We start from the raw sequence: 17,515 nt of genomic DNA, 5'->3' as shown, positions 1-17,515 counted from the left end.
GTACCACAGGCTGGGGGTGGGGTTTAAACAACAAGAACTTATTTTCTCTCAAGGCTGGACGTGAGAAGCCTGGGATCCAGGTGTCAACAGGGCTGGTTTCTTCTGAGGCTTCTCTTGTTGGCTTGAAGACAGCTGCCTTCTCCCCGGGTCTTCATTTCGTCTTCCCTCTGTGTCTGTGTCCTAATCTCCTCTTCTTATAAGGACCCCTTTTGTGTGTGTTTGTGTGTGTGCACGCTTAGTTGTGTCCGACTCTTTGCAGCCCCATACACTGTAGCCCGCCAGGCTCCTCTCTCTGTGGGATTTCCCAGAAGAGAATACTGGAGTGGGTTGCCATTTCCCACTTCAAGGGATCTTCCTGACTCAGGGATCGAACCCTCGTCTCCTACACTGAGGCAGATTCTTAAGCACTGAGCCACCTGGGACGCCCTGTAAAGACCCCAGTCATATTGAATTAGGGTCCACCCATATGGCTTCCTCTTACATTGTTACCTCTTGAAAGGCCCGCATCCCCAAATACAGTCGCATTCTGAAGTTCTGGGAGTTAAGGTCTTGAACCTATGAACTGAGGCGAGCAGGGGACACAGTTAAGTTCATAACAACATCTGAGGGAATGATGTTTGAACTTGACCCGTTTGAGAGGGTGTGATCCAGGCTGGCACAGCAGTGAGGCCCCATGCAGAGGAACAGCCTCTGTACCAAGCCCCAGGAGGGCATGAGTGGACCTGAATCCAGACCTCCATCAATACAACAGTTGCTCAGCTTCCAAGACAGCCCTCCTGGGAATTCCCTGGTGATCCAGTGGTTAAGAATCCACACTTCCAGTGCAGGGGTGTGGGTTTGATCCCTGGTTGGGGAACTAAGATCCTGCATGCCTCACAGTATGGCCAAAAAAAATAAAAATATTCTTTCCAAGATGGCCCTCCTGTTGGAAATAGTCTGCTCCTTGTATTGTTTTTAAAGATAGATTTGATATAATTTTTCAAGATTTATTTATTTATTTTTGGCTGTTCTGGCTCTTTGTTGCTGCATGGGGGCTTTCTCCAATTGCAGAGAGTGGGGGTTACTCTTTGTTGCGGTACACAGGCTTCTTATTGGAGTGGTTTCTCTGGTTGTGGAACACAGACTCTAGGCAGGCGGGCTTAGTTGCTCTAAGGCCTGTGGGATCTTCCTGGACCAGGAATTGAACATGTGTCTCCTGCGTTGGGAGGCTGAGTCTTAACCACTTGACCACCAGGGAAGCCCTCCCCTGTCTTGTTAACTAATGCTCAGGAGAGGTGCTCCTGTCCAGTGGACCAGTGGACTGGCCACATGGACATTCTAGACTCAACTCCCTGGACGAGACCTGGACTCCATCTGTATCAACCACAAGGCAGAATTGTTTGCTGATGATCAAAGCATGTGTCTCCCGTCCCTGGGACCCAGTTAAAACATTAAAATATCCATCTCAGTGTCTATAAAAGAATGGAGAAATGTGGGCACTTTTAGCAAGCCCAGCTTCGAAAATCCTGCCTCTCCCCGGTGGCCACATCTCCAAGCGAGCAAGGACATTATCATTAATCGATCTACATGCTCAGTGGATTCTGGTTCTCCTAAAACCTGTCTTCTTGTTCAGCAATTACTCTGATTTCTGAGAATGCTCCTTAGAAAATGTTGCAGGTTGCCATTTCCTCCTCCATGGGAACTTCCAGATCCAGATATTGAACTCATGTCTCCTGTGACTCCTTCACTGTAGGCAGAATTTTTACCACCTGAGCCATGATTTAAACCATGGACCCCACCAAGCCCCAGCTCATTCTGTCTGGACAGAAGCACAAACGTCCTCTCTTTCCTTCTAGACCCAGAGAGACACGTTCACTCCCACAATGGACATCACTCGAGGCATCTTATGATTTCCTGCTTTCCACTAAAGTCATGACACAGCCGATTGTCAGCACTGCCTGTAGCCAAAGCTTTGCTGTCCAAGCTGACATGGCCTCAATCTCCTCTGCCCCAGCCCTGGAAACATCACAGAAGGACAAACAGTAGAGGCTGTGTCTGGAAAGAAATCTGTGTTTCTAGGTCTTAGATGACTGTGTCTTTGACCGTTACTTCTTTATCACCAAAGTCCTCTTTCAATCTATTGCTCCCACATCAATCTATATGTGTGTGCATGCGTACTCAGTCATGTCTGACTTTTTGCAACCCCATGGACTGTAGCCCACCAGGCTCCTCTGTCCATGGGATTCTCCAGGCAAGAATACTAGAGTGGGTTGCCATGCTCTCCTCCAGGGGTTCCTCCCAACCCAGGGGTTGAACCTGAGTATCTTGTGTCTCCTGCACTGACAGGTGGGTTCTTTACCACTAGCACCACCTGGGAAGCCCTCATGATCCTTATTTTTTTCTGAATTAGAGATCCCTTAAGATCCTGCATGTCCTGCTCGGAGAGGCAGGTTTGGCTCTGCCCCACGTCTTACCTGGGGAGCAAACAGCTACAAGCCCAGCCTCTCGTAGTCAACCCTCCCTTTGTCAGGCTGCCCCTCCCTGTGGTTCAGTTTATTGGGACTAAAAAGAGGAGGAACTTTCCTGGTGGTTCAGTGGTTGGGACTCCACACTCCCATTGCAGGGGGCTGCAGGTTTAATGGGCCTCCCTGGTGGCTCAGTTGGTAAAGAATCCACCTGTAAGGCAAGAGACCTGAGTTCGGATCCCTGGGTTGGGAAGATCCCCTGGAGTAGGAAATAGGAACCCATTTCAGTATTCTTGCCTGGAGAATCCCCATGTACAGAGGAGCCTGGCGGGTTTTAGTCCTTGGGGTCACAAAGAGCTGGACATGACTGACAGACTTTGCACAGCAGGTTCAATCCGTGGTCAGGGAACTCAGATCCCACATGCTGCGTGGCCAAAAAATAAAAATAAAATAAGAATAATTAAATATTTTTAAAAGAAATACTTAGAAAAAGAATAATAAAAAGATGGCTGTAGGGTCTATTGATTTTGACACATCATTCACCAGTGTGTCCCCCACCATCCTGAGCTTGGGTCTCACATAAATTTCACATAAATTCTCAGGCCTCATCTGTTCACTTGACTCTGGCTTGCTGGTCTCAGAGAAGAGAAGGCATTAGTAGGGTATGAGAAGATTGCTTTGTGTTCTGCAATGAACAAGGATTCTAAACAGAGAAAGGTAATTAATAATTAATGGTCTGGACTTATCTTCTCATTTCCCACCCCCTTCGTGACTGGGATGTGAAATTCAACCAGGTGCTGAATGGCGGTCCCTGCATGGACGTGGGGACCCAGAAGATGGACAGTGTGCGGCAATGCGCTCCCTCGAAGCCAGGCTCCTCCCACTCCCCAGATGGTCCGGAGTATCAGACTCCTCCAGCACCTATGGCTCCCCACCAGGATAGGTATGTCATGCTCTCCTGTGTTCCTGCTCTGTGTAAGCGGGCAGCTCTGAGAGTTGGGGGTCACCCACCCCATTCTTGTGAGGAAGCACAGAGACCCACCCAGGCTCCCTCACTGGTCACTAGTCGGCAGAGCCCAGTTTGAGACAACCATGTCTACATCCCATCTCATCTCATGGACTCCCAGTTGGGAGGCATTCTTTACCCCAGGGGCACAGGAGAGAGATGCTTTTGCAACTGGAATTTTGCAGGAAAGGAAGGAAAAGAGGTAATGACACTAAGGACTCTCGATTCTCTTTTTTATTAATTTTTAAGTGTATGTATTTGGCTGCTCTGGGTCTTAGCGGCAGCACGAGGGATCTTTGATCTTTGTTGTGGCACGCAGGATCTTTTTGTTGTTGTCGTTGCAGCATGTGGGATCTAGTTCCCTGACTAGGAATTGAACCTGGGTCCCCTGCATTGGGAGTGCAGAGTCTTAGCCACTGGACCACCAGAGAAGTCCTGAGTCTAGATTCTCTTAATATGTCACTGCCTACCTGGCCCTAGAGAATATCCTTGGCCTCTTGTCCAAAGTATTTACTGAAGCTCTTGGGCATTGACCTGTGAAGACTCTGCCATTGCAGGGTCCCACCCAGCCCACTCCTCTTCACTCACCCATCCAATGGCCACCCATGCCATCTCTTCTAGGGCTTCAGAGACATGCCCAGAGAACAAGCCGAGGTGGCAGTGAACCAAGGGAATTCTGTAGGTGGTGAAGTGTCTGCTACCCATCGGGTTGCTGGGACAAATGTCAGCAGCCTCAGATATGCAGATGATACCACTTTAATGGCAGAAAGCGAAGAGGAACTAAAGAGCCTCTTCATGAGGGTGAAAGAGGAGAGTGAAAAAGCCAGCTTAAAGCTCAATATTAAAAAAAAACTAAGATCATGAATTCTCATCCAATCCCATCACTTCATTGAAAATAGAAGGGTAAAAGGTGGAAGCAGTGACAGATTTTCTCTTCTTGGCCTCTAAAATCACTGTGAGTGGTGACTGCAGCCATGAAATTAGAAGATGATTGCTTCTTGGCAAGAAAACTATGACAAACCTAGACAGCGTATTAAAAAGCAAAGACATCGCTTTGCTGACAAAGGTCCGTATAGCCAAGGATATGGTCTTTCCAGTAGTCATGTACGGATGTGAGAGCTGGACCATAAAGAAGGCTGAGCGCCGAAGAATTGATGTTTTCAAACTGTGGTACAGCAGAAGACTCTTGAGAGTCCCTTGGACAGCAAAGAGATCAAATCAGTCAATCCTAAAGGAAATCATCCTTGAATATTCATTGGAAGGATTGATGCTGAAGCTGAAGCTCCAATACTTTAGCCACCTTATGCGAATAGCTGACTCATTGGAAAATACCCTCATGGTGGGAAAGACTGAAGGCAAAAGGAAAAGTGGGCAATAGAGGATAGGACGGTTGGATGGCATCACCAATTCAATGTACGTGAACTTGGGCAAACTCCGGGAGATGATGAGGGACAGGGGTGCCTGGCGTGCTACAGTCCATGGGGTCACAAAGAGTCAGACATGACTTGGCAATTGAACAAAACCCATTGGATGGCTACTGCCACATGTGTAACTTCTCCAGTGTATGTTGGAGAGATCTAACTTAGTATTTACCAAGCTGGGAGCACCTCCTGCAGCCCTTGATAACCAGGCCACACGGGAGACCCTGGAGGGTCCTGAAGCCAGGCCTTGCTGACTGTGCTGACCCACACCTGTCCAGGGAAATGGGCAAGTGAACTTTACCCAGCCTCCTTCTGGAGTGAAGAGGAGGTGGCTGAAAGGAACTGGAGGATTGGTGGATGGAAGCTGCAGCTCCTGTGGTCACAGATGAAGTCTTTGCCAAGCCCAAGGCTCTTGACCTCACTGTGTAGCAAAGGTTGCATGTTCTGCAGGCTTGTGGATACAGTGGGGGAAGGACAGGGTGGGATGTATGGAGAGAGTAGCATGGAAACATATGCATTACCATATGTAAAATAGATAGCCCGTGGGCATTTGCTGTATGAGGGACACAGGGAGCTTAGCCTGGTGCTCTGTGATGACCTAGAGGGGTGGGATGGGGTTGGATGGGGTTGGGGGTGGGAGGGAGGTTCAAGAGGGAGGAGACATGTGTACACTTATGGCTGATCCATGTTGATGTATGGCAGAAGCCAACACAATATTGTAAAGCAATTAAAAATAAATGTTTAAAAAAGATTGTATGTTCTAACTCACAGTCTACTTCTTTAAGCAGCACGTGCCTCTCAAGAGCAAAATCAAATACCTCCAGAGGTTGGGCAGGAGACGTGATGACTGAGGGAGGCTGGGTCCAAGATGATAGGGAGTGGTGAGGACTATGGAAAATGAGACTCAGGAGCAGTCTGAAGGAGACACTGACGGGGGACTTCCCTGGTAGTCCAGTGGTTAGAATCTGCCTTGCAATGCAGGGGACAAAACTAAGATCCCTTACTCCATGGAGCAACTAAGTGTGCGCATGGCAAAGACCGAGCCTATAAGGAAAGATCTCGCATGACACAGTGAAGATTCTGCATGCCACAATTAAGACTCAAGGCAGCCAAATAAATATATTTTTTTTAAAAGGTGGGGGACACTGGCAACTTAGCTCTGACTACATGTTTGCAAGTTAAGAATCTGCCTGCCAATGCAGGAGCCTCAGGAGACATGGGTTGGGTCCCTAGGTCGAGAAGATCCCCTGAAGGCAGGCATGGTTACCCACTCCAATGTTCTTGCCTGGAGAATCCCCATGGACAGAGGAGCATGGTGGGCTATAGCCCATGGGGTCGAAAAGAGTCAGACACAACTGAACAGCTGAGCATGCATCCACACACTGCAAGGCAGAAATATAGGTTTAGGGCAGCAGATCTGACAATCTTCCAAAAACAGAGATTCTGAATCTTATGTAAAATCTCCCAATGGCCAATTCTTTAAAATTAAAATGAAAGTAAACTCATAGCCACGTTGCAGCCTGAGCATAGCATCCGTGTGTGCTTGTCTCCTGCATTGGCAGGCAGATTCTTTACCAACGAGCCACTTGGGAAGCCCTTGAGCGTAACGTGTTTTTGCCCAAGTCTACCAGAGGATGCTATTGTGACCTTGGACTTGGACACTATCTGGCGCTGTCTCATGGAGTGGAATATGAGGCCTGATTTAGAAAACAGACCATTCAGAGCTGTTCTGGAGAGGAGCAGCCAGACGGACCACAGCTTGGCAGCCCTACGCTGCCCCAGGGTATCAGCCCTGAGATCTTCTATTATTGACAGATGATTCTTGCCTAGGCTCACAGGAGCCCCTGGTGGCCCAAGGGAGCCTCTGCAGTTTCAAACTTGCCACCAAATCCCTGAAAACACCCATGCCTAGTCACTCAGTTGTATCTGATTCTTTGTGACCCCAAGGATTGTAGCCTGCCAGGCTCTTCTGTCCATGGGATTTCCCAGGCAAGAATACTGGCGTTGCCGTGCCCTCCTCCAGGGGATCTACCCAACACAGGGATCAAAGCTGTGTCTCCTGGATTGGCAGACGGATTCTTTGCTGTATGAGCCAACAAGGAAGCCCCCTGAAAACACAGTGAAGGGCATCTGGAGAGAAGGAGCTCCTTTCAGGACCCGTCCATCTCTCCTGCCTCTCAACAGAGCCAGTTACTTGGAGTGACCGTGATGCAGTCATAATGCAGCACCTGTCTCTCTTTAGGGTGTCCCCAAGTCTTCTCAACCTATGTCACACATAACGGGCCAAAATACTGGAGTGGGTAGCCTTTCCCTTCTCCAGGGGATCTGTGTGATACCTAAGGAACCAGTTTCTTTATTTCTAAAGCAGCTGCTAAGCTGCTAAGTCACTTCAGTTGTGTCTGACCTGTGCGACCCCATAGATGGCAGCCCACCAGGCTCCCCCGTCCCTGGGATTATCCAGGCAAGAACACTGGAGTGGGTTGCCATTTCCTTCTCCAATGCATGAAAATGAAAAGTGAAAGTGAAGTCGCTCTGTTGTATCCGACTCTTAGCGACCCCATGGACTGCACCTACCAGGCTCCTCCGCCCATGGGATTTTCCAGGCAAGAGTACTGGAATGGGGTGCCATTGCCTTGAGGTACCATAATTCTCCCTCACTTCCGAGACCTTGACCAGGGGACAGTGCGTGAGCACTAAGTCTTTCTGACATAGCAGCTGGTACTGGCCAAATTCCAGCACTTCCCCCCGTAGGGCTAGTCTCCCAGGGGCCTGTTAGGAAGCAGAACCAAAAGGAGCAGAAAGTCAGGTTTCTCTTGTGGACTTGCCTACATCCCAGGATGTCCGGTTGACTTCGGAATCACGATGCTGGCTGCTAGAAAGAAAATAACATCCGTCATTAAGGGCTCCTTGAGCATTTACATGCTTGTTTTATTTTCCCTTAAATGTGACAGTTGCCACTGATTTTTATATCTTGTACAAAGTGCTGCCAATAAACAGATGTATTTTTAAAGAACTCCCATCAGTGAATCAGTGAGATAAATTAGCTTCTAAAATCCTTCTCCCCTTAACAGATGTCTGGAAAGTCCTCAGGACTTCCAGAAGGGAGCCTTCATGGAGAGACGTCTCACTTTACCAGGTGATCAGGAACTGATTCTGCTGCAGAGAGCGTGGCATGATGTGTTCAGAGCTTCATCGCAGCTTCACGGGTGTCAGTATTGCATGCCAGTCCAGTAAGAAATCAACAGGAGCCACATAGATGGCTTGGCCAGGCCATTTCAGGCTGGGAAAGCTCCCACACAAGACAGTGGTGTGGAATCCACTTTGGGGAAGTGGGGTGTCCAGGCTGCTCAGGGGCCACAAGACAGGAAAGCACATGGGAAGAGGTGGAGAGTGGGAAACGGTGTCTGGCGCTGACCAGGCTTTGGAAACAGGCTAACCAGTGTTTGCTTAAGGAAGCAGGGACTTCCTTGGCGGTCCAAGGGTTAAGACTCCACCTTCCAATGCAGAGAGTGTGGGCTCAACCCCTGCTCAGGAAACTAAGATCGCACATGGAGCAGTGCAGCTCCATCGCTCCGTCATGTCCGACTCATTGCGACCCTATCCATGAACTACAGCACACCAGGCTTCCCTGTCCAGCACCAATTCCAGGAGCTTGTTCAACTTATGTTCACTGAGTTGGTGATGCCATCCAACTTTCTCATCCTCTGTCGTCCCCTTCTCCTCCTGCCTTCGATCTTTCCCAGCATTAGTGTCTTTTCCAGTGAGTCACTACTTCACATCAGTTGGCCAAAGTATTGAAGTTTCAGCTTCAGCATCAGTCCTTCCAATGAATATTCAGGACTGATTTCCTTTAGGATGGACTGGCTGAATCTCCTTGCAGTCCAAGGGACTCTCAAGAGTCTTCTCCAACACCACAGTTCAAAAGCATCAATTCTTCAGTGCTCAGCTTTCTTTATAGTCCAACTCTCACATCCATACATAACTACTGGAAAAACCATGCTTTGACTAGATGGATCTTCATTGGCAAAGTAATGTCTCTGCTTTTTAATATGTTGTCTAGGTTGGTCATAATTTTTCTTCCAAGGAGGAAGCATCTTTTAATTTCATGGCTGCAGTCACATTCTGCAGTGATTTTGGAGCCCAAAAAAACAAAGTCAGCCACAGTTTCCATTGTTTCCCCATCTATTTGCCATGAAGTGATGGGATCAGATGCCATGACCTTAGTTTTCTGAATGTTGAGTTTTAAGCCAACTTTTTCACTCTCCTCTTTCACTTTCATCAAGAGGCTCTTTAGTTCTTCTTCGTTTTCTGCCATAGGGTGGTGTCATCTGCATATCTGAGGTTATTGATATTTCTCTCGGCAACCTTGATTCCAGTTTGTGCTTCATCCAGCCCAGCGTGTCTCATGATGTACTCTGCATATAAGTTAAATAAGCAGGGTGACAATATATAGCCTTGACATACTCCGTTCCCAATTTGGAACCAGTCTGTTGTTCCATGTCCAGTTCTACTGTTGCTTCTTGACCTGCATACAGATTTCTCAGGAGGCAGGTAAGGTCATCTGGTATTCCCATCTTTCAGAATTTTCCACAATTTGTTGTGATCTACACAGTCAAAGGCTTTGGCATAGTCAATAAAGCAGAAGTAGGTGTTTTTCTGGTATTCTCTTGCTTTTCGATGATCCAACAGATGTTGGCAGTTTGATCTCTGGTTCCTCTGCCTTTTCTAAATCCAGCTTGAACATCTGGAAGTTCATGGTTCATGTACTGTTGAAGCCTGGCTTGGAGAATTTTGAGCATTACCTTGCTAGCATGTGAGATGAGTGCAATTGTGCGGTAGTTTGAGCATTCTTTGGCATTGCCTTTCTTTGGGATTGGAATGAAAATTGACCTTTTCCAGTCCTGTGGCAGCTGCTGAGTTTTCCAAAGTTGCTGGCATATTGAGTGCAACACTTTCACAGCATCATCTTTTATGATTTGAAATAGATCAACTGGAATTCCATCACTTCCACTAGCTTTGTTCGTAGTGATGTTTTCTAAGGCCCACTTGACTTCTCATTCCAGATGTCTGGCTCTAGGTGAGTGAACACACCATCCTGGTTATCTGGGTCATGAAGATCTTTTTGTATAGTTCTTCTGTGTATTCTTGCCACCTCTTCTTAATATCTTCTGCTTCTGTTAGGTCCATACCATTTCTGTCCTTTATTGAGCCCATCTTTGCATGAAATATTGCCTTGATATGTCTGATTTTCTTGAAGAGATCTCTAGTCTTTCCCATTCTATTGTTTTCCTCTATTTCTTTGCACTGATTGCTGAGGAAGGCTTTCTTATCTCTCCTTGCTATTCTTTGAAACTCTGCATTCAAATGAGTATATCTTTCCTTCTCTCTTTTGCCTTTAGCTTCTCTTCTTTTGTTAGCTATTTGTAAGGTCTCCTCAGACAACCATTTTGCCTTTTTGTATCTCTTTTTCTTGGGGATGGTCTTGATCACTGCCTCCTGTACAGGGTCACAAACCTCTGTCCATAGTTCTTCAGGCACTCTATCAGATCAGATATCAGCACGTTGGTACAGGGTGTGGTCAAAAATTTAAAAAAAAGACTCAAAAGCCTGTCATGACCACCATAAACACATGAAAGCCAATACAGTGGAGTCTAAAGATCAAGTCAGTCAAGCCATGGTTTGAATCTTGCCACTTTATAGCCAGGGAAACCTTGTTATGCGTGGCCTCTTTATACACAAATCATTGTGGACCATGGAAATCCACTCCAGTAATTCAAACTGAATGTGTTTCCAACTGAGCTTCTTCTTGGCCTGATCCCCCAAATGCTGCTGATTCTCAAAGGCCTTAGACTGGAGGGGACATGAGGCCAGGGGTAGGGAGTTGGAGTAGAAAGAGGCAGTGTTCTTTTTAAAAAAAAAAAAACAAGTTTATGTATTTATCTATTTATTTATTTGGGTCTGCATGTGTGTGTGCTAAGTCACTCAATCATGTTTTTTCACCCACCTGGGAAGGCCCAAAAGGGTTATGCTCCAGTGAGGCTCAAACTCACAACCTTGGCATTGCTCTGCATGTGCTACCGTATAAGTACCATGTACTAACCTATTGTGCCACTGGAGCTCCTGGTTGTGCTCAAACTGGTCATGAGCATAGTGCCCTCATGAATGAAATTAGCATCCTTATCATAGAGACCCCAGAGAGTTCCCTGGCCCCTTCCACCCTGTGAGGACACAGTGGGAAGTCTGCAACGTGACAAAGGGCCCTTACTTGTCCATGCGGGTACCCCGTCTCTGTCTTCCAGCCTCCAAAAGTGTGAGAAACACATTTGTGTTGTTCACATGCCACCCAGTCTGCAGGGTTTTGTCATAGCAGCCAGAACAGACTGAGGCCTCAGCCAAAGATAAGTCCATATAGACAGCTGGTTGAGGAATGTTATATAGTATTTGCTATGAACCAGACATGTTTCTTTCTTTTTTTAAAATAATTAATTAACTTTGTTGCTCCAGTCTTAGTTGTAGCATGGGGGAAATTTAGTTGTGGCATGTGGGCTCTAGTTCCCACACCAGGGATTGAATCTGTGCCCCCTGCTTTGGGAACATGGAGTCTTAGCCACTGGACCACCAGGGAAGTCCCCAGATGCTTTTCTAAGTGCTTTGTGTATATATTCTTCTTAGTTCTCATAGCACCCCTTTGGGTAGTTACTTCTGCTGTTCCCATTTTGCAGATGAGCAAACTGAGGCTCAGAAGGGTTCAATAGTTTGCTCCAGGCCGTCATCATGAGGCGACAGAGATAGGTTCAAGCCTGTGGGAAGAGGAAGGTGTTGGCAGAGTGGTGCTGCGATGTTGGGGCGCTGAGGGGTGGGTGGAGGGCTATCTAACCACTGAACTATACCAGGGCACCTCTCTGTGGCCAGGAGCAACAAACCAGGACATCCCAGGAAGGACATCCAACTGGCTAGATGGGCCCTCAGGACAAAGGTCGAGCTGGAACTAGAAACAGGGACTTGGTTTCCCCTGCAGCCTTCCAGAGTGACGTGATGCCACGCACCCCCACTGCTCCCCACCAGACAAGCTTACAACTAGGTTATGCAGATGAACACGAGTTGGGGCAAGCTCATTCTGAGATGCTGAGCTGAAGAGGTCAGGCTGGCCAGTTCCTCTCCCTGGGAAACACATGCGCATGCAACATGGCCAAAAGATCGGGGGGTGGGGGGTAGCCTCTGTCCTGAATCTCTTCTCTAACTCACATTGAAATGCACTTCAGATACCCAGAGAGAGAGAGAGCCATTCTCTAGGTTTCTGCTACTCAGGTGTCTTACCGAGTCCCTGGAGGCACTGGGGTAACCCAACAGGACACCCTAAATGGAGGAACACAGGAGCCTGTACACTGGTTCTCCTTCTGCTTGACTAGATGAAGCTTCTCCTGCCTCATCATCTCCCCCAGACTCCACAGGGAAGAACAAACAGCTGAGGGGGAGGGGAAGGGGATGGACTCTGGTTGAAGAGCACAGAGAGGCCATGCAACCTGACCAAGGTCACACAGCCATCAACAAGCAGAGCCATTACTCAAACTCCACGGGGATTACCCCTCAGCCTGCTGCTCTTTGCAGCTCACTGTCCCTGCCTCACTGAAGAAGGCCACAGCCAAGCAGCAGCCTTGTGTTCAGAGCTGACCTGGGGTATCCAGAACACTGTGGGGTACTGGGGAGTAGACCCGTGAAGCTGCAGTTGTGAAGAGAGGGGCATTAGAAATTTTTTTATTTATTTATTTTTGGCTGTGCTGGGTCTTTGTTGTTGCACCAGCTTTTCTCTAGCTGGTGAGAGCCATGGCTGTTCGCTAGGTGTGGTGCCCAGGCTTCTCATCGTGATGGCTACTGTTGTTGCAGAACATGGGCTCTAGAGTTTGGGCTCAGTAGTTGTGGCACCATGGGCTTAGTTACTACCTCCAGGCACGTGGGATCTTCCCGGATCAAGGATCAAACCTGAGTGCCCTGCCTTGGCAGGTGGATTCTTTACTACTGAGCCATCAGGGGAGTCCGAGAGGGACATTTTGACAGAGGCAATATGACACAGACAAAGCATAGAGTCCTCATTTTGACTTCTAGATGTTGTGCATAATAATAGGTAGCCCATCTTGCTCTGCCCTCTACCCAGCTTCTGCCCAGACTCGTACCCACCCCTGACCCCCATCACCCTCCTCATTTAGCACATTGCCTGTTGTTTGTGATTTCTTTTCCAAGTTTCATCCAAGTGCCCCCGGTCAGAGGGTCAGCCTCCAAAAGGTCAAGTTGCCATATTCAATCCTTGTCACCACCCCACCCCACCAAGAAGTCTGCAAATGCATTGAAGGAAGAAGGCTGGTGCTCCTTGGTTTCTGGCTTCCACATGGTGCCCTGCGCACAAGGATGGAATCCCCCACAACAACCTGCCTGTTTTCCTGGTGAGGATGCCAGGGCTCAGTGACTTGCTCAAGGTCATTTGGACTTTCCATAGCAGTTTGCTCCCACTCTGAAGGATGCCCGCGGGGGCATCATCTGTGCTCACAAACATCTTCACATGTGCAGAGGAGTCTTGCAGCTCCGATGCACACAGCCACTGTGGCTGCCTGCCTTGAAGGGGCCGTCAGTTTCAGGGAGATTAATTACTCCCGGGGACAGCCAAGTCAGTGTCCTGCAGCGTGCCTCTGCTGGTCTGAGTCATTTTGGAGACACTGGCTTGTGCGGCTCCCCTGAACCCCTCGTATCAGTAGGTGCAGCCAGCCCTCTGATCCAGCCTAGGTCACTCAGTCACTGTGAGATATTCCCTTGTCAGAGGACACCAGGTGATCTGCCGTGTGGTCGTCTGTGTCCCGGGGAACCCTGCGCTGAGAGCAGGTGTGCAGGCTGAAGGATGGGATCTGGTTTACTCGGGCAGTCAGCGTGGGGCACGGACACCTGTGGAGTGTATATGTGCTCAGTCACTTCAGTCATGTCTGATTCTTTGTGACCCCATGGACTGTAGCCCACCAGGCTCCTCTGTCCATGGGATTCTCCAGGCAAGAATACTGGAGTGGGTTGCCATTCCGTCCTCCAGGGCATCTTCCCGACCCAGGGATCGAACCAGTATCCCTACATTTTCTGCATTGGCAGGTGGGTTCTTTACCACTAGCACCATCTGGGAAGCCCTGCGACATCTATGGAGGGAAACCATCAAAAATAAGAACAACAGTGACTGTTTTCATAACATGTTTACTCTCTGTTGGACACTCCACTTAGCACTTTTGACATATATCCTCATTTATTCTTCTCAGAGATCCAGTGAGATTTGTGGGCTATCATTATCCCCCGTTTAAAGATAAGAAGATTGATGCTTGAAGAAGTTACATTACTTGTTCAGGGTTACCTCGCCGGCAAGCCAGGTGGCCAGAATCTGAGTCTGGACATCTTGTTCTAGGACCTGAACTTGTAACCACTTCTCTCCCCTCCTAAGAAAGGAACTTCCTACAAGTGTCTGCTGTTTTCCCATGAGAAAGGGCTTTGAGATTTTAACTACAGTGGTGAGAATTAACCAGAGAAGGCAATGGCACCCCACTCCAGTACTCTTGCCTGGAAAATCCCATGGGTGGAGGAGCCTGGTAGGCTGCAGTCCATGGGGTCGCTTAGAGTCTGACACGACTGAGCAGCTTCACTTTCACTTTTCACTTTCATGCATTGGAGAAGGAAATGGCAACCCACTCCAGTGTTCTTGCCTGGAGAATCCCAGAAACGGGGGAGCCTGGTGGGCTGCCATCTATGGGGTCGCACAGAGTTGGACACGACTGAAGCGACTTAGTAGCAGCAGCAGCAGGTAAGAATTAACAGTGGAAACGGCTCAATATACCTGAATCAGCCTGATTATTTATGAAAAGGACCCCCTGCTGAGGCTTTGGATGGGGAGGGGGAGAGGAAGACTGAGCAGAGCTGGTTGTATCACTTCCCTCAGGGACTCACTGCTCATCCATGTCGTGCAACCCAATTTCATTATGAGGAGATAAAAGCCCGATTCTCTCCCTTTATTTTTTTTTTTAACAGATTTATTTATACTTATTTTTGGCTGTGCTGGACCTTTATCGCTGCACAGGCTTTCTCTAGTTGCAGGGGCTACTCTCTAGTTGCAGCGTGAGGGCTTCTCACTGCAATCGTTTCTCTTGTTTCGGAGCACAGGCCCAGTAGTTGCAGTAGCTGCTCCTTGGCGTGTGGAATCTACCCAGACCAGGGATCAGATCTGTGTGTCCTGCATTGGCGGCAGATTCTTTACCACTGAGCCACCAGGGAAGCTCTGATTCTCTTCCTTTAAAAGAAAAATCTGTTAAAGGCTCTTTGCCAGTGTTGAAAAGGTAAATAATTACATAAGGACGCAAATGAAATGGCACTCAGATTAGAAATGTAGGTTCAATTTCCTAAACATCTCTTTGGCTACTGGTCTGTTGTAAGACAATTAAATCGCTCCAAATGAGTGAGATTTGTAAATGAGTTCTCTGTGCTTCAGGAAAAGAAGGGAGGAACAGAAAAGCCAAGCGTTTTCCCTTTTTCACTGACCCCTTTGTCCACACTTTGCTTGTCCTCACTGCCACTGCCCTGGTTCACAATCCTCAGCATCGCTCCGCTTGTTGACAGCATGTCTTTAGGTGTTCAGTGTTCCAGGCAAACCGCACCCCATTCTAGCCTGGCTGTCCCCATGCCCACCCTTCAAACACAGGAAGGTAGGAACTCCTCAGAGTCACTGTGGATCCTCACTTCCAATCCCACTCTGGTCCCAGAAGCATCGCACCATCTACGTGCCCAAGACTGGGACATAATCTCATGAACCTGCTTAGCTCAGTAACCAAAGCAGTCCATTATTATTGCTTTAACAACAACCGTGAATGGAAACCGTGTTCCAAAATAGAAACTCTGTACAGGTATTGACCATGGCTGCTCTCAGTGTGCACAGACCCTTCCCTGGTTGCAAGAAGGGAAGTATTTTTACCAAGTTAATGGGATTTTCTCTTTCACCTTCACCTGATTCATCCTGGACAACAATCTGCTGGGGAAGAGATTAGAATGCTACTGGCGGGATGCAGAAAGGAAGGCCACACTCATATTCAGTTCCTGACACAATCAAAAATATGATTATGCAGCAGAATAATAGCCTTGCAAGCCAGGCTATTTTCCTGAGAAGAAAATTTCCAAACTCCCTTATTTTCTTCTTTATTTAGTGTCTCACAAACCAATTTAGAGGACTTGGCTCATAAATTTCTCCTGTGGTTTAGAGCCTTGTCCATATTCTTAATGAGATATTAGCTGCATTCAAGAAGGAGAATTAGACCCAGAGGAAGTAAAATTAAAAAAAAAAAAAAAAGAAGGCAGGACAAAAAAATGGCAGACAAAATGGGAAAGAGAGATTGAAGGTGATGAGATGTACTCCCAACTTCTCTTCTCACTTGGACTTGGAGGGGCAAGGTGCATTAGACAGGTTGAGGGCTGACTGAGGACTGGGGGTCCCCGCCCCTTTAGGACAGTGGGATGGACACAGAGAAGTAGTGGTGGATTTCAAAGCAGCGTTAAACTCGATATCAATAACGAGAAGGCAACCAGAAAATCTCTAAATGCTTGGAAAGTAAGCAACACACTTTTAAATACCTATATGTCCAAGAAGGAATTGCGGTGTAGATTTAAAAATATTTTGAGGACTTCTCTGGTAGTACAGTAAATAGGAATCCATCTGCCAATGCAGGGGACATGGGTTTGATTCCTGGTCTAGGAACATCCCACATGTCTCAAAGCAGCTAAGCCGGTGCAGCACAGCTACTGAGCTTATGCTCTGGAATCCAGGAGCTACAACTACTGAAGTCCATGTGCCCTAGAGCCTGTGCTCCTCACAAGAGAAGCCACCATGATAAGAAGTCCTCACACCACAATGAGGAGCAGCTCAGGCTGTCCACAACTCGAGAAAGCCTGTGTGTAGCAGCAAAGATCCAGCACTGCAGAAATAGATAGATAAATCTCTAAGTAAATACAAACTTAAAAAAATTTTTTGAGCTTGTGGGTTACAGCTAAGCACTACTTATGGGAAAATGTATAGCCCTAAATGCACAGGTTGGAAAAGAAGAAAGACCCAGCATCAGTGATACATGCTTCCAACTGAAGGAGGTGGAAGATGAGTGGCAATGTCAAAGGAAGGATGTAGGAAAGTCAAGGTAGAACTCAGTTATAGGTAGCAAGCACGCATCCAAACCATCAAACCCAAACACACATTTTGAAGGGATTCATAGATGGATAAACTGGTAAAGAAACAGAAAGAAAACGCTCATTACTGATAACAAGAATGAATGTGGAATCTAGAAAAATAGTATAGATGATCTTATTTGCAAAGCAGAAATAGAGACACAGACATTGAAAACGTATGGATACTAAGGGTGGCTGGGAGTGGGTGGGATGAACTGGGAGATTGGGAATGATATTATTGACTGATACTACTGACCCATCATATCAGTACTACTGACCCATCATATGAATACTGCTGACCCATAGTATCAATACACACTATGTATATAATACATATGTATATATACACACATATATATGTATATAATACATATGTATATATACACACATATATATGTACATATATACATATATATGTATAC

At 47.4% G+C, this 17,515-nt stretch overlaps 1 protein-coding gene and 1 non-coding gene across 4 annotated transcripts in view; one reads left to right on the top strand and one right to left on the bottom strand.

Moving 5' to 3' along the window:
• CTXND1 (cortexin domain containing 1) overlaps positions 1 to 17,515 on the top strand; it is a 116,742-nt gene that overhangs the window by 73,302 nt on the left and 25,925 nt on the right. The window lies entirely within an intron of this gene.
• On the bottom strand, positions 3,809 to 3,881 carry TRNAG-CCC. The gene has a single exon. It is a non-coding gene; the product is annotated as a tRNA-Gly (tRNA).

This window comes from Bos indicus x Bos taurus, chromosome 21 (assembly GCF_003369695.1).
Source record: "Bos indicus x Bos taurus breed Angus x Brahman F1 hybrid chromosome 21, Bos_hybrid_MaternalHap_v2.0, whole genome shotgun sequence".
NCBI classification, from domain to species: domain Eukaryota; kingdom Metazoa; phylum Chordata; class Mammalia; order Artiodactyla; family Bovidae; genus Bos; species Bos indicus x Bos taurus.
Note: the sequence above shows the minus strand (reverse complement) of the source record. Positions and strands in the feature narration are given on the sequence as shown.